Raw genomic sequence first — 6,865 nt, 5'->3', positions numbered from 1 at the left:
ATATATATATATATATATATATATATATATATATATATATATATATATATATATATATATACTATCTTATAAAAGAAATCACAATATTTCTGTAAATAAATTGAATATAATAATAATATTTTTTTTAAGACGTTCAAATATCTATGTTTAAAGTACAACTAATCAACGATAAAATAATATTAAATTTTATCCCAGCTTTTAATCTTTATAAATCCGATCTCTTTCCCTTAATTCCCGGTTCATTCAAAATTTGAAACGTTTTTGATACAAATACGCACACCAAGTATTCTTAAATGTGGCAATGAATCCCACTAAGAACCGGTAGTCTGGTACTTCCTTCTCCTATCTACCAAACCACCAATGCACCACCAACACCTCTTTCTTCTTCTTCTCTCTCTCTCTCTCTCTCTCTATTACTCTATCAAAGAAACCCTAACTATGGAATTTCAGAGCAACCACCACCACCGTCTGCACTGCCACTGAACAGCTACCACCACCACCACCGATTTTCTCTGTAAGAAAGGCCTTAATCAATTGCCATTTCATGGTACGATTTCAATAGTAATCAATATTTAACGCCTCTCTCTCTCTCTCTCTCTCTCTCTCTCTCTCTCTCTATTCTTGAACGCATAGCTCTTTCTCTATCTCTATCTTCACGACCACAAAGGTCTTCAACTCTCTCTTTATGACTTTGTGTGTATCTGTTTCTGAAGTATTAGACTGAAGGTTGTTGTAGCAAAAGTTGAAGGTGCTGTTAATTTCTAGGGTGAACGAAACTTTAACAGATTTGGGGGTGGCTTGGAAAGAACTCTACCATGGGAAAGAATCATAGGCTTCTTGAAGATGCTCGTGTTCATCTTTTCGCTTATCTACAATTCTATTTGGGCAGGTAATGTATAGTTTCTTAATGAGTTAAATGAGTTTTAGTTTTCACTAAAGTGTAAACAGTTTGATGGATGATGATTTTGGTCAACTGGTGTAGGTCGACCCTGTGTCTCGATTATCTGTCTCTTGTACTTAAGCACATGAATGATCCATGAAAGACACTGCTAAAGGTACAAGTGATTTTTTTACTTTTAATTTAATAATGTTTTGGATAAATGGCAGGATGAAGGTATTGAAAAGGTTGTGGAATTTATGGATGCATACTTCATTAGTCAGGAGAATTTTGATTCACTGATGCTCATGTCCAAGTTTCAGGTAAGTGGTTTTTTATTCACGTGGGTTATAAATTTATAGTTATTATTATATGTGTAGGGGAGGCCGAATTTACTTGAGGTTATGCAACTTGCTGTGAAAGCTGCACTTATAAAGACGTACAATAAAGGAAGCAAGACATGGGTGATACGAAGAGCAGATTTGATCACACTTCCAAGCATTAAATCTTTTTTACATGATGACCTATGAATTAGAAAAATGGAATATCTACATATTGTTTATGATAATTTTAGTAAATATCCTCAATGCAGTTATTTTATATCAGATAGTCAAAGTTACTCATTTGCTTCAATTTTTTCCTTAAAAATTTTTAAAATCTGTGAAACAATCTGCAAAAAGTGCTGAACTTTTATAGCTCTTGTATGATACCCATTTGTGCTTCTTTGAGGTTTGCGATTTTTCTTTTTGCAGGTGTTTTGCTTTATAACAACAGGAGCATGTGATATCTGTGGAAGCATACGCTAGAGGGATTATATAATTTAGCTGAACTGAAGAGGATTGAACAAGAAACTCACCTCATGGAGGTTTAATCTATTATCTTTTTATGATTTCTTATACTTTTCAAACATAGAATTCATAACAAGTTAGTATGTTATATTTATTCATGCATAGCTATGTGTCCTTTGGTTTAATTTGAGTCCATTCCTAACTTGAAAATAATGTTGTGCTTAACTGCATGCAATATCAGTGACCTCCAAGAAAGATTGGATCCTCTTTCTGTTTTTATATTTTCTAATTTTGTTTTGAACAGAGTGAGTTGTATAGTTGGTTGCTAAATGTATCCTCTCAAGTAAATAGTCTACCTCTTCTAATCACAAAATGGCAAAAATAGGGAAAGGTATCTACCAAACTGCCAATTTTTTTGAATTTTTAATATTATAGTGAAATGCATGAATTTTTATAGAAATGTTTTTGTTTGACCATTTAATAAGCGAGTTTTACAGTGGTCCCATTGGCAATACATGGTCATTTGTGTAAAAGGTCGATGCACTTTTTGTTAAGTACTTTCTGCTATCTTGGTAAAAAGAAAACGAAAAAAAAATCTTTTTATAAGCTCTATACGTGTGACCATGGTTTTTTTTCCTTATATTTTGTAATTTTAGGAAATTTGTGCCATGAAATTTAATGTGTTTGTTACAACCTATATTTTCATCATGTATGATCGGTCAAAGCTTTCAAAAGTTGACTGAAAGTATATTATAATTGACAAAAACGCCCTTGATTACACTTATAGCTCTTCAGGTATGCCTCTTCATGTTTTTGCTGTTTGAGAAATACCAGATATATCTTTGGATTGATGATATTATTATTGTGTGTGTGTATCATTGTTTAGAGGCAGTTCCAGAACTATCTGAAAGTATTGATGTTTGACAAGGTATGGTGTACAAACATGATGATATTATTATTGTGGGGATTACCAAGAATGAGAAAGAAATATATAAATATTGGTTGCCTTTCTTTGTGTGTACCGAGTATTAAACCTACCCCACTTAATTCCATGTCACTAAGAAAGTCAAAAGTCAAACTGCTACATCATTAACTTTCAACCCCACTCCTTTTATTTACAATTTACCCCCTTAAATTACCCCAAAATTACCCTTTAACCCCTATTTCAATTAACTATTTTTTCTAGCAGTTGATATATTATAACAATGCCATCTATTCTTACTATGCTAAAATAACAACCAACTCCATTTTTTTGTTTACTATAGCATCGTACTTTAAAAGTTGGTTGCTATTTTAAAGTATGATGTCCTAATAGTAGATGAGTGTGTGGAAAAAATTATATCATTTTACTTTTACTATGTTTCTTTTCATGAACTTGCATTTATTCGTGTGTGTTGAGTAGGATCATTTGTGGCAATTTAGTAATTACATATCATGGGTTCATGAGCCTTACCAATTGTATCTTAATCTATTTTCAGTTGGAAGTTAAATGATATTTGAAGAGTTCTGAAGAATAACAATGTAATGATCATTCAGTTTCATTGTTGATTCCAATTAATTATGTATATGGAACCTATCCATTAATAAAAAAAAATTGATTTTGTTGTAATTTATTTTTGTATTGGTAGTTACAATTTTTATATTAAATAAACAACATAAATTAACTTGTTTTTTTAACGGTGAACTTCAATTTATGAAGCTATACGATTTAATTTAAAACAAATATAACAGTGTAACTGTTTAGAATGACATAATTATTTTTTAATCGTAAGTAGTAATTACCTAGATATAAATAAAGTAAATTTAAAGTTAAATCATATTAATTTTTTTAAATATATTAATTGTATGACGCGATTAATCAGTATAGTTAAAAATACATTTAACTCTTTTTAATTAACATCGACAAAATGTGAAACCATGTTTTTTTAAGTAATATTAATTAATGGTGCTTCTTTGACAATAAACCTAACTAAAAAAAGTAATGGCAAATAGTGATATGCATATTTTTTGAAAAAGAATAAAGTATTGTATGATTAATTGCCGATCAAACGAGTCAAAACTTCGGAATAAGTTAAGATGTTACGGTTATTTGGAGTTAACATTATGAGTGATTAATTACAATTTGTAAAGAAGTGACACAGAAATGGATTTATCAACATTTAAGGATTATAAAAACTCAAAAAATATCAATGTAAATTGGTTAACACTTAATGAATTTTACGATTTGATCTGATAGCCGCAAGGAAACTATTTAGAGAAATTAATTAATCATCGCCCATAAACAATTCGTCGCCGCTGTTTTGCGCGGGTAAACGACTAGTATATATATATATATATATATATATATATATATATATATATATATATATATTAAACAATTGTCATTTTATGTAATTTTACATATTTCAAAAGCTTCCAGCTACTTTCAGAACCGACCGGCTTATCGGTTCGATGGTTCAATTGGTCCAATCGGTTGGATCGGTCTCAAAAACTGGAAAAACCGGATGATGTCATAATTACATTATTATTAATTTTAATTATATAAAAATTACAAAAGTGAAAAAAAATATATTTTTTAAAATTCCCGGTTTTACCACAGGATAGGTTTTTAGTGGTTCGACTGGTTTTCAACGGTTCACATAACGAGCGGTTTTCGGCCTCTATGAAGCGGTTCCGAGACTGGTTCCCGTGTGAACTGACGGTCCGGTCCGGTTTTCAAAACATGGCATGCTACCTGCTTCCAGCAAATTGGTACTTTTGCCAAACACTCCCTAAATGTTTTGGCGTCAATGTTTGTAAAGAACATTATTTTTAAGGCTTGTACAATACATTCAGATAATTTAAAGCTAGAAAGTGTATAATGGCACACATGAAACAAATGATATATTTTTAAAGCATTTTTTTCTACATGATTATTCTAGAGCAATTTATTATTTTCACTTCTGGTTGCCACTGTTTTGTATTGGGTATTAATATATTATAGGATTATGCAGTTTTCGTGTTCTCTAAATATGTTGTTAGCGAGAAAGCATTCATAGTCATAGTGATTGTTTCATTCGAGGTCCCATATATGGCACCAATGATGATACATCAAGTTCTTTAATCGGTTATTCAGTTCTTGAATCTAGCTCATATGTCTGATTGGTGTGCATCATAGTTGGATTCCGACTTAGGGATGAGATTTAGAACCGGAAAACCGGACCGGAATCGGAATCGGACCGGAACCGTTAGAACCAGAATATATAGAACCGGTTCCGGTTCCGGGTTTAAAAATTGGTTTTATCCGGGTTTGAGTCCATCGGGTCCGGGTAAATCGGGTCTAAAAACCGGAACCGGTGTTAGGAACCGGAACCACTTTAAGGGCCGGAACCGGTTTTTATGAAATGTTTAAAAGATGCATATCTCATTCGTTTCAACTCCGATTGACATGCGGTTTTTTCCGAAGTATATATTCATTGATTTACAGTCCCCCAAACTCGAGATATCAAAACTAAAAGTTTTTAGTTTTTCAGTTTTTTTGTATTCTGTGAAAGTTTTAAAACATACATATCTAATTTGTTTTGAAGTCGGATTGACATGTGGTTTTTTCCAACTTGTAGTTTACAGTTTGTACATGAGTTTAGACTATAATTTTGTCATTTTTGGTTTAATATTCAATGATTTATAGACCCCGAAGTCGGGATATCAAAACTGAAAATTTTCAACTTTTCAGCTATTTGTTTTTTCCTTTTATTCTGTAAAAATGTTAACACGTGTATATCTCATTCGTTTAAAGTCGGATTGACATACGGTTTTTTCCAGAGTGTAGTTTAGAGTTTGTATATGATTTTAGACTATAATTTTGTCAAATTTGGTTTCATATTCAATGAGTTACAGTCCACCAAAGTCGGGATATCAATATGAAAATTTTCAAAGTTCAACCCACTAAATAGTAAGTAATTACCAAAAAAAATCCGGTTTCTCCGGGTTTTCCGGTTCTAAACCCACTTTATCCGGTTCCAACCTACCCACTTTGATGTTTCCGGGTTTTCCAGTTCTAGACCCACTTTACCCGGTACCGTACCCGAAACCGAACCGGAACCGGTTCCTATATGCCGGTCCGGTTTCCGGTTCTACAAAATCCCGTTAACCGGTTCCGAGTTTTCCGGGTCCGGGTTTGGACCCACTTTCATCCCTATTCCGACTATAAAACCTAAGCAACATCAATAAAGAAGATCATTAGGCGTGTCCTAAGGGTTGTGCCCCGGTAGCAAGCTCTGACGATCAAGTTAGATCGCCAGTGTAAAGAGAGCCAATTCTACTAGCGAGAGGGAGATAATTGTGTGGAGACAAAGATCTCTCCATGAGAGAGATTGAAGTGAGTGAAGAGCACTTACCGTGAATGTTTAGATGATTCTGATATTTATAGGAAGGGAAGGGAAGGCATGACAATATTACATTTCCTAGTAAGTACTAGTCTATTAATATAATATTACACCTTGTGTCCTTGCACCATCTTCCTTTACTATGCATGTATCATGGAAACTATTCCACTTTCCTATCCTTCCATCCTTCTATCCTTCCAACTTCTATCCTTATGTTTGGGAGGTCAAGGGGACAGTCCTCCATTAATTGACCTAACAGCTTCTACTAAGAAGTGCAGGTTGCCATTCATGTGCATATAACAAGCACTATCAATATATCATATTGTATCTCATTCTTCTACATAAAGTTCCTGCAAAATCATAGATATTTAGATCTTTTAGGCTCTTTGTTACGAAGAGTGCCTTTGGCCTTTGCTTTCTAAGCATATTTTTGGTTTGTCTCGGATATGATTTTTTGTACCGGATTGTAATAATTGGTAAAAATAGGTCAATGTTTTTCGGTCAAACCACCGTGAACCTTCCATATTAGGACCTATTATAAAATTGTTCTATGTTTTTTTATAAACAATTGAATTCATGTTGCTCATGCTCGCACTCATGTTACTCCAATATGCTCAAAGTTGACAATTAGTATCAAACAGAAAAACAATTCACAAAATAAGTATTAATAAATGCCCTAAAAATATAAATTTTTGCATTGAGTATACTTGAGAGATATAGATAAGGAATTTGGATAGAATATATTCTTTTGACTATGTGGATAAAAAGAACGTCCAAAACAGAGACCGTATCAGAAAGTTACACTCTTTTTAAGTTGTATAACCAGTATTTCACTG

At 32.7% G+C, this 6,865-nt stretch overlaps 1 long non-coding RNA gene across 2 annotated transcripts; it reads left to right on the top strand.

The window, feature by feature from the left end:
- The first annotated feature begins 294 nt into the window (after positions 1-294).
- On the top strand, positions 295-3,177 carry LOC145125598 (uncharacterized). 2 transcript variants are annotated; one of them, XR_013716069.1, is made up of 4 exons: positions 295-547; positions 714-889; positions 983-1,742; positions 3,144-3,177. It is a non-coding gene; the product is annotated as an uncharacterized LOC145125598 (long non-coding RNA). The 2 variants fall into 2 exon arrangements; XR_013716068.1 differs by having other exon boundaries at positions 983-3,165.
- The last annotated feature ends 3,688 nt before the right edge of the window (positions 3,178-6,865 follow it).

This window comes from Lactuca virosa, chromosome 7 (assembly GCF_052849685.1).
Source record: "Lactuca virosa cultivar CGN04683 chromosome 7, Lactuca_virosa_CGN04683_v6, whole genome shotgun sequence".
NCBI classification, from domain to species: Eukaryota; Viridiplantae; Streptophyta; class Magnoliopsida; order Asterales; family Asteraceae; genus Lactuca; species Lactuca virosa.
The sequence above is the reverse complement of the archived record's forward strand: the minus strand, read 5'-3'. Positions and strand labels throughout refer to the sequence as shown.